Here is a 14297-nt window from a genome sequence, read left to right as displayed (position 1 = left end):
GAAGAGGAATAAACCTAGTGCAGGCAAGATTAAAAGGCGTATCATTATATTTGAGGGAGTGGAAATTGAATGCTAGGAAAGAGCAGAAGGGTCTAGTGCCTGTGCTCCAGTCCTATCTCTGACTTCCTCTGTAAGTAGTTTGATTCATATGAGATTCTACTATTCAGAATAAAGTAAAAATTTAGATTTTTTTCATCCCAGAGAATACTGATTTACTTTCCCCAAATAATGACTGAATCTAACGTACAAATAACAACAAAAATTCAAGTTGATAATTGAGTTCAAGTACTGAGGGAGAAATTTTATCTGGGAATATTCATTTGTCTAAAAGATAGATATTTTTAATAAATTCCAGGGAATTGAACTAAAGAGTGAGGGACAGTTCTGGATGGCTGCATTATAGGGCCAGTGTTCTAAGGATGCTTATACCCGAGGGGATTGTGCCATAGCATATTACTCCTAAAGCACTCTGAAGTTCAGCACTTCTCTAGATCAAAGGATTGAATGTTATACACTAAAGTTGAATACAGCAAAATTGTTATAATTTGATCTAAAGCACATTAAAGGCTTCTCACTCTCATTAGAAAGGTTGTGCCACCTCTTATGTTACAGGTACAAAACTACTCCAACGGTAGCATATCTACCTGTAAAGACAGGGACCTTTCAGCTGTAAGTGAGGGTTTTAGTCCCAGGATACCACCTTGAGGTCTCTGTGTGAGTAGGAAGAGGAAGACACAACTGTCAACTCCCCACACATTTGCAACTTGCAGTGGCTCTGAAAGCTGTAAGGCCAATGGCCATTGATTCTTAGAGAAACCTTTTGGAAGCCGTAATTTATACTATTTATGTTCAATGCAGAGTTAATGTATGAAGTGAAGGAAAAGGAAGGCAATTTAGATTCATCCATCCATAAAATAGGTCACCAAAGAGCTGGTTTAATATGGCACTAGTAAGGCCATAGTCATGACGAGGTAATGCTGGGCTGGGATCAAATGAATGGATATAGTTTCATGTAAACAATGGAAGCAGCTTTTAGTGGAATTTCATAAGGAACAACATTGGATCAATGATCCAGCTTCTATAGCATTTAATGAAGACGCTATATAGTGTTGGGAATGGAAGTCTGCATATTCCTGTAGCTGATTTCTAATTAGAGAATAGAAGGTTCAGCTGCAGAGCAGTACTAAGAAACATGCATTCAAAGAATTAGGAGTAGCCTACCCATTTAGTGATGCATTATTACACTTCTTTCTCTTGGATATCTCTTTAGTTCTCTGAAGTTAAATATGATACATATGGGAAATAGATTGAAGTACATTAATTGCCTTATTCATCATGTCATTAAAATTATAGGTCTTGCTGCAGACTCGCTGCAATGTCTTATTGTGTTTCTGGCACACATCATTAACAGAACCAGTCCTGCTAGTGGTATGCAAAATGTACTTTCTAAATAACTGTACAGTGATTTGGGGCTCACTTATGCAACATATTGCTACAAACTATTGTAATACCCCTGGCACTTGCTTAAACTCATTGGGCTAGTGATGGAATTAATGAGGCTGGTGCTGCTGCAGTATGCTGAGCACGCTCAGCTCCTTCGATGCTCTTTGTCTGCAGCAAGGCTCTTGTCTTTCAGAGCTGGCTGCCGCTCTGTCTCCAGGGCTGAGCCTGGGATCAGATAATGAACAGCATATCAGTGCAGCGGAGGGGGTAGGGGGTGATGGGAGAAGACTTATTATTCCTTCACTCTCAAACAAAACAAAATCATTGAACTGTCAGGGTCATTAAGGACCCTGGGGTTGTCATGGAAACGACCTTTGGGGGTTTATGGCTGTTAATGCATGAGTGACTGTCTGTATTATATGTGTGTGGAAGGGGTCACCGTTTTCTTGGTGGCTTCTAAAAAAAGCTGGATTGGATGGCTAATGTTCAGAAAGGAATTTCTGTGCTCTGTGGTGTGACTAACTATTTTGAATGTAGCAGACTTTGAAGGGGAGGCGGAATAAAAAGCTTTACTGACAAATATTTAGACAGAAACATAATTACTTTTGAATTTTGTTTCAGTAGCAAGGCAACTTTATTTCCAAGTGTCAGAAAATAAAGTCAGACTCCGTAATCTTTTTAGGATACTTAAAAAAAAACTCTGAAAGCAAATAATTTTGCTTCAAATGATTTCAGGCTAGCAATACAGGGCACTGCCTAGGGAAATGACAATAAATTTTAGAGCTGTCATAGCCAGAGAGAAAAAATGTTAATGTACACAGCTAATAAAATCTTCCTCATCCTCATACAGACTTTCTGTATGACCTTGGGCACATAATTTAACTATTGTCCTGTTCAAGTCAAAGCAAACCATCAATTGAGTTCAGATTTGTAATAATACTTGTTAAAAAGGAAGGACATTTGATTTTAAAAATGTGGGTGTAGGACTCTGAGTATCCAGAAAGAAAGGTAATGGTAAGAGTACATGAAAGATCAATTTTACCTAATTTTTTACATTCTCAAGTGGAAGTCATCATGGCATTTTGCTTTATCAGCCACTCTCTACTGGCTGATTAAGAATTAGATGGTTGTACTTCAGTTTTCAGTAGAGACTACGGCGCTTGTCTCCATATAGAGAAAAGGAGGGGGAAGGGGAGACAAAGAGGCAGCAAAGCAGGGATAATATTAATGATTCCCTTTATGACAGTCAGGAAATACCACCAGAAGCCAAAAATACTAAAGGTGAGGAATAGTGGTAGCAATTATTTCAATATTGTATGGAACTATACTGTACTATACTATTGTGTAGTATCTGTTCAGTTTGATCCTTCAGCTCTTTATTTCAGCAAAAAGTTCTGTGTTTACAGTATATTGATAAAGGAGCTGGATTGTTCCCCCCACCCCACACACACACACTAAGACAAATTAACATGATTGCCAAGTTAAAAATTGGAAGCGGAATTTTACTCATCTCCTGTTGTGGAGGAGGAAGCCTAAGTTTGGCCGTGCTGAATTAAGTACCCATGATTTTGCATACTTTTTTTTTTTTTTAAATTATCTCAGGAAAATCACATCGCCTTTCTTGACTCTCACCTTTCTTCTGTAAAGGAGGAATAGTCACACTTTTTTATTTCATACATTCCTTGCAATAAAGATCATAATAAACTCAGGTAATCCATCAGAAGGGCTGCATAAACATCCCTGACAGCAGGGTCAATTGCAGGATGTGACTTCATGACTTATAGCCCGTCTTCACTCCTACTTGTGCAGCTTCAGAAGTTTCTTAGAGGGATCAGGGGCAGCAAACTCAATAAAAACGTTGCTGAAAATCACAATTGTATCAGTTGTATTGGTGTGCTTGATGTATTTAAAAAATTCCTTATTATAATTGTACTGGTTACAGCACATCTTTGTTAAATAGATTAAGAAGATGAACATGTCATTGTATCACTGAATCTGAGCTACAATCAGGTTGGAGGAGTTAAAAAAAGAATTGTACTTACATATCTTACTGGTAGTGTTATTTAATTAATCTAATAGAAAAACATATTTGGAGAGATTCTTAATAGACTTCCATTCACCTGACTTTTTAGGCATCTCTGTATTTGAGGTTTTCTGCCCAAAACTTTTTTCAGTGTTGTCTTGCAATTTTATATCTCCTGGTATTGAAGAAAAATTAATCATAAAAGCTCAAGGTTGAGTTTAGTCAAGCTCAGTGCCAAATTTGTTTAAATGCAAAGTTTTGCATTAGCCCAAATTCTGGCGAAAATTCAGACTGAAAATCTGTAAGCTTTAAGAACTGTTGATTTGGTGTGCAATCCACCTGTGATGATAGCTTGTCTTCCATCCTTGCTTTTTGTCTTCTCTTTCTATTCCTTCTTTTTCAGCTCCTCCAAGCATTTCTTGTCACTGCTTCTCTAGGATCTCCTCAACCCTGGAAACATACCCCACCGCTATCTGCAGATGTAGAGAGGCAGAAGTCTCAGAAGTCATTTTTTTTTGTGCTAGTAATTTTTCTTTACTAGGTACACTGAAAAATTTTGATATACATAAGTCTTATTGTATTTTTTATATTTGTTGAGAGTCTATTAGTTTCCAAGAGCATTAGAAATCACTTAGAATCCAGACTCCCTCCTAGAATATTTTATTTATTCTCTTATAAGCCTGATGCCAGAAACAAACATAACAAGCTAGAGAAATATTCATAGAATTACAGAGATTGAAGGAGAAAGTCAGGAGTACCATGCGTCATTTGGCCCAACCTCTCTGCTCAGACGGGGTCATCCTGGAAGATTGTAGAGGGTTTCACCCAGACACTTTGACTTCACACCCTCTCTGTACAATCAGTTCCAGTGCACAGTCACTAACACAGCGAAGTTTTTTCTCATATTCTGGTGGAACTTCCTATCCATCAGTTTTTCCCCTTTGCCTCCTGTCTTACTCTTTTGTCCACAGTTCTACAAGTTGCCATATATTTAAATGCACCAATTTACTGCCCCTCTTCCTCTTATTTTGGATAAACATTGAATCTTTCAACAGCTGAATAATTCAGACCATAGTGCATTGCAAGACTGGTTTTGCTTTTTTTTTTTTTTTTTCAGTAATACATTTCACTCAGACTCTAGTTCAGTCAGAGTTTCAGTGAAGAACTCACCAAGGATAAATCCAAGGAGAAATTACAGCCATAGGTATCACTGCTGTCAGCTGGACTGGATGCCTTAATTTCTCCTGACCTGTGCTCATTTACCCCAGTTTAGGGTCTTCCTTGCTATTGCACTGTGGTGGGCTGACCTTGGCTGGATGCCAGGCATACACCAAGCCTCTCTATCACCCCCCCTCAGCCAAAGCAAAGGAAAACAAAAGATTTATTCTCTATTTCCCATCAGCAGACAATGTACAACCCCTTTCCAGGAAGTAGAGTTTCAGTACGCACAGTGGTTGCTCTGGAAAATAAATGTAAAAAAAATGCTCCTCACCTCCTTCTTTCTCCTAGCTTTTATTGCATTTTGTCATCTTGGGTCAGCTCTCCTGGCTTTGTCTTCTCCCCAGATCCTGCCCACTCCCAGCTTATTGGTAAGGGGTAACTCTTGGAGAGACAGCCCTGACGCTGTGCCAGCCTTGCTCAGCAGGGGCCAAAATTAGAAACACCTTTCTAGCCACCAGTGGAGTACAGCTCTGCAAGTGCTGCAGTGGAGAAAATGAATTCCATCTCAGCCAGACCCAACCCATACACTTTGATGGCAGCCCAAGGGGAACTTTAGCACAGGAGTACCATACAAACCAACCAGGATGAAAAAAGATGATATTCATTTTCATTCTCGGTCTAAAGGGATTACTTTTGTAATTACACCAAGTTCTGAAATGCCCTTAGATTTGTTCAGTGCCAGGGAATCTGAATTTACATCAAATGCTGCATAATTCATATGGCACGGACAGCAATTATGAGTTAATTGAGGGCGTAATGTTTAAAAAAAAGCACATTATAAAGAACATCAGGAATGTTGGAATGAAGAAAGGCTCTTCAGCCCATTGAGACTCATTTTTTTAAAGTGTTATTTTATTTAACATGATAGTGGTTGTCTTTTGAATGATGCAGAAGGACCCTCTCTTCCCTGCCTCTGCACTATTTTTTGTTTAGGCAGCATCTGATACATTATTATTTTCTGAAATAAGTAATTCCAATGACAGATATACAATTATTCCTGTTCTAAATCACACTGTTCTAAAATGTGTGCTTGATTATCTCTCAGCAGCAACCATAACCTTAAAATCAGATATAGTTTGGTTAATACAGTCCCCCTGATCCTTTCTCACCTTTCAGATTATAGGGATTAAGCACTATGAACTATCTATACTGTCGCTGCCTTTGTTCCTACAGTCAACAGAGTCATCACTTTTCTCTGTACCTTCTCAAATGTTATAATACCTACTTTTGTACAGCTAGGTTGAATGGTTCACTGGTAATCTGAACAGTTTCTGGCCTGCTTCCATGCCTTTGAATAATGAGGACATTTAGCGCTGTTAAGAAAATGTTTGTGTTTTGCATTTCAAGTGCTACTGTGCCAACACGAACTATAGAGGAAATCCACCTCACCTACACAAAGCCAGTGTCATCAGGCTTTCAAAGACACTCTTAGTGGAGGCAGGGAAATGAAATTCAAATATCCCAATCTATAGGCAGGCCACAACAAGACTACAACAAAGGATCTTGACGTCTGTTATTTCACTCTTGAGGCCAGAAAAAAAGATTGGGGCCACTCTGTGTTACTGGGCTGATCCTTAGGATTCCTTCCTTGAGTTGTCTTCCTGCTGCCCCTGCCATGCCAATTTACTCAGGTCTTAAATGAAGTTCCCACTTGTAGCATGCAGGATACATGAATTCACATTATTTGCAGATCATAATATCCTACACTGCTCTATTTTCTGCACAGGCTAATAGGAAAGGCTTTAGTTTAATATTAGTCCTCTGAACATACTATTTGAAAAGAAAAAACACTCTTAGAGGATAAAAACAAGCCACATTTCTTTTTAAACTTGAGTATGTGGCTAAGTCAGTTTTTGTGTGAAGTGGACCGAGTCTGGTTTAAAAATAACCCCTTACTTTTCAAAGAGAATTCAGATTTTAAATTTAAATTTTATTTTGCATTTAAAATGTTGACTGAAATGTAAAGCAACAAAAGTGTCAATTCAAACATTTTTTGGTTGATTTTGGTTTTTGGTTTTTTTTTCAAAAGTCAGTTTTAAAGCCTGTGATGTAGTTAGTAATTGATGTCATACTTGACGACTTATCCATTCAGCAATGGCATATACAAGCGTAAGAATTTGTTCTGATAATTTACATTACTTTTAGTATAAAACATATGAGATCAAGGAGTCCCCACTGAAAACCAAGGGTAATTTCTCCAATACTTGTGTGAATAAATCAGTGGCAAGGAAAAAGCTGTGGCTAAGTTTCATGTATGAGTTATCTGGGATGCAACCATGCTGATACTGTATGTGTCCGTGTCACAGTCTGTGAGGCTGTGCTTCTATCAGAAGATTTGTTGGATACACTTGGAAGACTCAAGAGCTGAGGAGCAAAGGAGAGGAGAGGCACCTCAATTAGCTTAATTTAGTAGTATAACCATGTCACACACATGGATAATTACTTCATCACTATTAGTGATCCATGCATCAAAAAAGGCCAGTGTTGCTGCCTGAAACTCAAGTGACTCGGCTCTCACTTGTCATCAGACTCTGCAGCACAATTACCCAGGACTGTTCATGGGGAGTTTCTTACTCAGCTTATTTCTCTACACCTCAAAATCCTCTTCACTCATCCTGGAAAAAAATCACAAACATTTAGGAGCCAACCTTCTTACTGTAATCTTTCTTTTCAAAGTCATTCCAAAAAATTCTAAATGGCACCTATTTTGTCCAAAGGCCAAAAGCATCCTGATGTCTACATTTTTTCTCCCTGACATTAATGTTTCCTTTCCTGATAGTCCCTTTGGTGCAGGGCCTATTTCTGACTGGGAATTTATCTAAATTCAACCCTTGTTTCCCAGATTTGTCTAATAGCGTGGTTGAAGACAAGGGAAATGTTCTAATCCTTCTGGCCTTCAGTACAACATTTGGTGCCACTTGGGAAATTATTGGTGAAGGCAGGTGAGATGGGAATTAGAGCAAGGACTGTGAAGTGGATAAGGCACTGGCTGAAGAGACAGAGGGTTATGCTGAAAGGTGAAGGAAAGCTACAATCAGTTATTCCTTCAAGGACTCTTAAGTCCACTCTTAGGACTAATATTTTTTTTTTAATGACCCAGACACAGAAAATAAACACAAGCTAATGACACTTGATGAGCAATGAATAAGGGATTCCTAGAAGCAGGAGGTTAAGAACGTCAGAAGAGAACTGGATTATGGTCTGTACAGGTGGGATTAATTGTTCAAATTGTGAAGCAGCAGTTCATATTATAATCTAGAAGAAATACAAATGGAAACAATGAGGAAGGAAAAATTCTGGGCCTCAGCTGATCACAGTAGAGTTATGAATCACCAGTGAACACAGCTGTAGAAAAGGTGTGGTCTGAGAATGTGTCTTAAAAAATTATTCATACAGGCAACACTGATAATGTTGAAGATTTCTTTTGGAATGATGATCACGTTGTTTTCTTAGGAGAGAAAGATGATTCCAAGGTGTAACAGAAAAAGTTGACTGGAATGAACAGGGAAACATATGCTGTTCCACAAGAGAAGGAAAAAACGCCTTGATTTATTCAGCCTAATATAATCTTTCTGCTAGAAGGAAAGACTAGAAAAGAAAAATTACTATTTGCCTTTAAAGAGAATACTGATATAAATAGAGCTGAGCATCATATATTTTAGAAGGTAAAAGGACTCTTCTGAAGCAGTTGTCCTAACATTGTAAAGGAGTTGGGAAAATTTGGTGGCTTTTAACTGGGACTGGATGCCTTGATTTCTTTATGGTTGCTTGCCTCTGAAGAAAAGTCCCTTCCTGCTCAAGTTTAGTAACGTAAGATCATCCTACTAACATGGAGACTAATTGATGAAGTTTTCAGGGGCATTAGCAAACTGAAACTTGGAGTTTCTGTATATAGCTATAGTTTCCTTTACTAGATAGGACATGAGTTTGAAGGGAGTAAGAAAAAATCATTTATATCTATAGTGAAGGCATGGCTCACATCAATATTCTGACTTACATACCCTGTTTTCTTGATAAAAAAAGAAACAAAAGCGAAATTAGAGAAGAAGGGAAGGTTAGACTTTGAAAAAATAATTTAGAATAAGTATTTTAATTAGTGTGATAAATTTATATTTCTTATTGGGGCATTTTTGTTAGTGTTGCTGTTATTGTGTGACATCATGCCAGTCATGCATCATGCATGTGTACAGAAAAAAACAAAAAAACAAAACCCAAAAAACTGAAGCAGAACAAAAAATCCCAAAAAACAAAAACAACCCACCCCCCCCCAAAAAAAACCCACCCCAAAACAAAAAAAAAAAAAAAAAAACTAAAAAAACGCCACCAAAACTCATGGGAAAATATGAATAAATATGGGAAAGTGTAAATGGTTTTCTTGTAATAAATATAATAGAGAAGTAATCAAAATTTTTAAGTTGTATCTATTTTTTTCTAAATAGAGGTTTATTTCTTAAACTTCAGCTTCCAGCCCTTGTCAGATCCTCTCTGGGCCCTTTTTCTCTGGAGCTGATGTGTTGGCGCTTTCAGTCTTGTCTATTAGTAGAGGCTGGGTGAGCCTGAATAGCCTGACTTGTTTCATAACCATATTTGTACAGCACCAGTCTACGGTTCTTGCATTGTAGATATTTTCATTTTTTAGTTAGTTTCAGTAAGGCAATTTGAACAGTTCTCATTAATTTTCCATTTATAGGCTGTAATAAAGACTAGAGATGGTGTTGAGTTGTTAAGACAAACATAGATTAGTGACAAGAGGTCGCTAATCATCTCTCCTCAGTTAGTAACTACAGTAATGATTTGGGAGATCTTGAAGAGTGGCAAGAATGGGTGCCTTGAAAGTCCTCAGCAAGGAAGGACTGGCACAGGAAGTAACAATTTCAATGGACACTGATTTGGAGCTGTAAAAGCAGCAGTTTTTAAGGAGTTTTGTATGTTGTTTTCACTTAAGCTAAGCCAATTTATATATCTTCCAAATTCTTTTTCTTTCCCTCTTTCTTTCATCTTTCAACTTTGGTTTCACAACGTCATTGACTGAATATGTGGGAGAATGCTAATAAAATATATTTAAATTGGTATCATTACCTAGAAATCTGCTTGCATTGAGTACTTCTCTGTATTCTGTTGGACAGAAAAGGGGTTGTCCATGAGAATAGGGAGTAAAGGCTGAGTTCCATGATTAAACCCTTCCTGCTCCCCATAAGGATAAGAGATAGACAGTTTCCTTTGGACTCGCTGTTTGAATCCAGGCAGCAGGGTTATCCCTCTGTCCAGCTAGCAGCAGCAGGTCAGCTGTGAAGGGGGAAGGAGGGCACAGCCTTAGCTCACACAGCCAGCCGTGCTGCTCAGCCAGGGCAGAGCCCGAGCAGCCCTGCTGCACCCGGCAAAGCACAGAACGCTCTGGGGCCCAGACCTCAGGAGAACAGAAATGAGATCACCTTCTTCACCAGTACCTTGGCTGAGCACAAGCAGTACAGGAGGACGGAAATGGCAGTACTGTGTGAAAGGAGGAGACTAGAGAAACAAGCTCTTCATCAGGGAGATAAATGTAGAATCTCATCAGCATTCTGAGCTCGTGGCTCTCCCTCAGGCCTATGCGAGGCTGCTCACAAGAGAGGAAGTAGATCAACTAACCTATTTAATGCCTTCTTCTGGGTGGTTCAGAGAAAACTGCCTAGCCTAGGTGAGAAATAACAGACTTTTGGAAGCATTTCTCTAGTCATGGTACCTGATCAGACCAATCACTGAATGCTGAGTGCAACTGAGCAAATAAAAACAGCAGTAATTTGATTACAGTAACTTTCCATTAAATAATTTTAGCTGCTGTATTAGCTTAGAAAAAGGTAGATCAGTGTGTTATGCATTACTGGACCAGTATGCTAATATGGCATATTCTCTCCGGTACCCAGGCTAATTCACAGCCAGCTCAGTTTATTTGACAGAACACTGCAACATAATTTACTGTAGTGTCTTAAGGATCAGACCAGTCTTGGACTATATAAACAGTGACTTTAGTGTTCCTAAAATTCAGTAATAAATTCCTATGCATATAACTTTATTAGTTGTATCATGTGAAAGACATGCCTTTGAGCCAGGGCAGGTGTCTGTTTTAGTTCTGCAGCACCATGCCATCAATATAAAACAGCACAGTAAATTCAAAACTTCCCTGAGGATCATATCCAGCACCAGTGATTCATTAACTCAGGCCTCATACTGGATGGGAACAGATTAATACAGTAAGAACAAAAGTGCCAGATGTGTAGTTTCCTGGCCATTTTTTAAATGGCCATTTTTTAAAGTCTGTGTGTCAAAGACCAGAAATAAAGGAAATGTTTGACCTTTATTTCTTAAGTCCCAGAAAAAGGACTTCTGGCTAGTTTCCTTTATGTATGGTAATGTTAAAAAAAAGTTGTATGCAATTCAAAGCATTTTACATGAAAAAAATACAATTACTTTATAAGGACTGAATGTTGCTCTCTTGTGGCAGATAAAATAGGTTTCAAGGCCTGCAGAGCCTAGGCATATGCTTACCTTTACATATGTGGGCAGACACCAAGAACAAACAGAAACAGCAAACTTCTCTGGTGAATGACGCGTCTTCAGGACAGAAGCCAAGACCCGGCAATCCTCAATGAAAGAATAAAGTTCCTCTACTGGATCAAAGGCCAAACTTTCTATTAGGTGTTGAGCCATGGCTTGTGGCCTTGCTTTATTAATGGAGCTTCTGAAGATAACTGGGAGTCAGTGGTAAGTTTGTTTGCAGAGCAAGTTATGCTTTCTCTGCCTAGCTACAGAGTTGAACCCTGTTATCAAGACTCTTCATTGAAATCAGTATTTCCTATTTCCCGGATACTTCAATAATGAGAGATTCAAATAACTAGGAAATATAGCTTACAAGTAGGAATAAAGCAAATGGCTTTATACAAGTTGATGCATTGCTTTAATTCAAAATACGGTAAATAAATACCAAAACTATGGTAGTTTTTTTGTTGTTGTTTTTGTTTTTGTTTGGTTTTTTTTTGTTTGTTTTGTTTTTGTTTACAGATGTATTTTAAAACATTCTGGCTTCTCTGTACCTGCACAGGCTGGTTGTATGAAATTTGGTGCTTTCATATAGGTCACTATTACTAGAGCTATAAAAAATGGACAGTTCTGTGTATACAAGACAACTACAGGCTGGAACATTAGTGGTACATGGATGCTGAAACGTGCATTCATTCAAGCTTCTGCAGTGCTCCTGACTCAGGTGTGGTTTGAAACTGAGAACATTGCTGTGACTTTATGAGGTCACAAGACTCACTAGAATGTTAAAATAATCCAGTAGCAGACAGACTGCTAAAGACCACGGTGCCAGCAAACAGGCGACAGGTTCATCTGTGATTTACATAAAGTATAAATTGATTAACCCTGAGAGCCCTGTGGGGGATTACTCTGCTGATGAGTAATTTCTCATGCTGATATGTAGGCTCTTCCTTTCCTCTGGGTCACTCCCAAGTGCCTTGAGCGTTATTCCTTTGATGTTCTTCCTACAGCCTAAAGACATCTCAGTCCACTCTTGATTTTGAACTGCTGGTGACCCGCACAGTCCAGGCTCTCTGTGGGCTTGCTCCTTGAGAGGCCAGCTGGGGATGGAAGCCAGTGGTGCTGTTGCCAAGAGCCAAAGCAGTGGCCTGGCCACAAATCCTCCCACCATGGGCTCTTCTGTGTGCAAGGATTTGCAGGAGAGATGGGAAGTGGGTCTGGTTGGGTTCTCGTGACAAGTAGTAGACCACTCTGAGCATAGTATGAATATACAGCAGCCTCTTCACATGAGCAGTCTGAAGACTTCATGAATTGATGCTATTTCATTGCACTAGCTGCTTTCAGGCTTGCTCTGGTACCTGTCTCTTTTCTCTCTTTCAAAACACAAGTTGCAATTTAGGTCTTGCCCACAAAATTCAAACAATCCATTGCAAGTGGATTGTTTTTCAAGTTACTCAGAATAAAGTTTACTGAAAGATTTGCTGTCTTTGCAAGGCGTCCCCAAACTGATAATGATTAGCACTGACTCTATGATTCGCCGAAGGCTGATCAATCTCTTTGTTATATTATTATCATTATTAAGAAATCCATTGCTTTTATAGACAGATATGATACAAGTTGACCTAATTGGTCCTTTAATTAAAACACCATCACCATTGGCTAACTAAGAAACCACCCTTTGGTAAACAAATGTCCAAAACACATTCTGCATGTTTGCAATACGAGGAGCAGCAAGTTAAGATAGGAATTGTTTCTCAGTCTTTTCTCTGATCTTCTCACAGCCTTCCCCAGAAAGGCCTGGGAAAGTTATGTGTTACTCCCTGTGGCCAGAGAGCTGATGCCACAGTTTGCCACTTAGTATTTCTCATTTCACAGCTTGATTTAAAATGTCTTATATAACGAAATGAGCAAACATTTGAAAAAAATGAAGGTATTATAATAGAAATAAAGACTGATTATTTTTCTTTGGATAATATTTCCTTTAATTTCCTAGGGTATGCTGGATTGTGTTTATGTAACCAGACGTTCAATATATTCCAGATCTCGTTATTATAACTCTAATGACTTGTCCCAATAATTTGCTGCCAGTGTGTAATAGTGCTTATATATAGGGGTGGGTTAGAGCTAATTGCCACACAGCCCTTTTTATTAGGGCTACACAGATTAGTAGCCCACCCAAGTTTATGAAAAATATACACATTTACAAGCATGTTGATCTGATTAAGGCTGAGAAAAAGTCCTTCTGAATATAAATACATGTAAATCTGCAAATAAATACACATTAAAAAAAAAGAAGTGACTTTTTAGGGAATGCCTTTCTTTGTTTTATTGTGTGAAAAAGACAGATGTTTTTCAGTTGATAGTTTTATAGAGTTGCTTGCATTTTAATTTTTTAATTCAGATTTTTAGTTCCTGATGGAAAAGCATTACTGTCATTGTGCCATTGCACAGCATATCTTCAGTTTTTATTCTTAAAGTATTTTACCTCAATTTGCTTTTCCAAACATGTTTTGGGTGCTTGGATGCAGAGTAAAAATTATTTCTTGACTGAAAAAATTGTATATCAGCCTTTCATTAATTTTCTACTCTTTGGAACCTTCATTGATTTCTGTGGGTGCTGATCTGGGCTGTATATTATATCTGCCATAGAGGCTGCAAGCTACTGACAAAGCTAAAGTCAGTTTTGTCAAAAAAGCACGTTAACTGCCACAACACATGCAAAGTTTGGCTGGACATTAAGCAGTAGGAATTTCCAGAAGGTCTCCTGGTCAGCTGTGGGAAGGAGTGTCTATTAAATCTGCCTCAGAGTGCCCAGTGCAATTTCTTCTTCTTAAGGATTTAGTCAGCTTCAGGGCCTGAAACTTTCTTGTCTAGCTTCAGAAGCTACAGCGACTGGCTCTCCTGAGACTGTCTGAAAATTCAGACAGATACTGCCCCGTGATGATCTCACATTGTCAGGCTGTATTTCTCACCGAGTCCCAGAATGACAGCAGCCTGTGAAAGTCGTTGAGATTCCCATATCCTGGGAGCAGAGATGGGACTGTCCAGCACTTAGTTGTTGATTTATACAAGATTATGACTGTGAGAATATATC

General features: G+C 38.6%; 2 long non-coding RNA genes across 8 annotated transcripts in view; one reads left to right on the top strand and one right to left on the bottom strand.

Moving 5' to 3' along the window:
- LOC135306432 (uncharacterized) overlaps window positions 1–14297 on the top strand; it is a 327734-nt gene that overhangs the window by 98652 nt on the left and 214785 nt on the right. The window lies entirely within an intron of this gene.
- Window positions 3812–11919, bottom strand: LOC135305857 (uncharacterized). 4 transcript variants are annotated; one of them, XR_010366843.1, is made up of 5 exons: window positions 11758–11919; window positions 11213–11334; window positions 10120–10283; window positions 9767–9973; window positions 9118–9378 (listed from the first exon to the last, which is right to left on the bottom strand). It is a non-coding gene; the product is annotated as an uncharacterized LOC135305857 (long non-coding RNA). The 4 variants fall into 4 exon arrangements; XR_010366844.1 differs by lacking the exon at window positions 10120–10283; XR_010366845.1 differs by lacking the exons at window positions 9118–9378; window positions 9767–9973; window positions 10120–10283 and adding an exon at window positions 3812–3939.

Source organism: Passer domesticus, chromosome 8, assembly GCF_036417665.1.
Source record: "Passer domesticus isolate bPasDom1 chromosome 8, bPasDom1.hap1, whole genome shotgun sequence".
NCBI classification, from domain to species: domain Eukaryota; kingdom Metazoa; phylum Chordata; class Aves; order Passeriformes; family Passeridae; genus Passer; species Passer domesticus.
The sequence above is the reverse complement of the archived record's forward strand: the minus strand, read 5'-3'. Positions and strand labels throughout refer to the sequence as shown.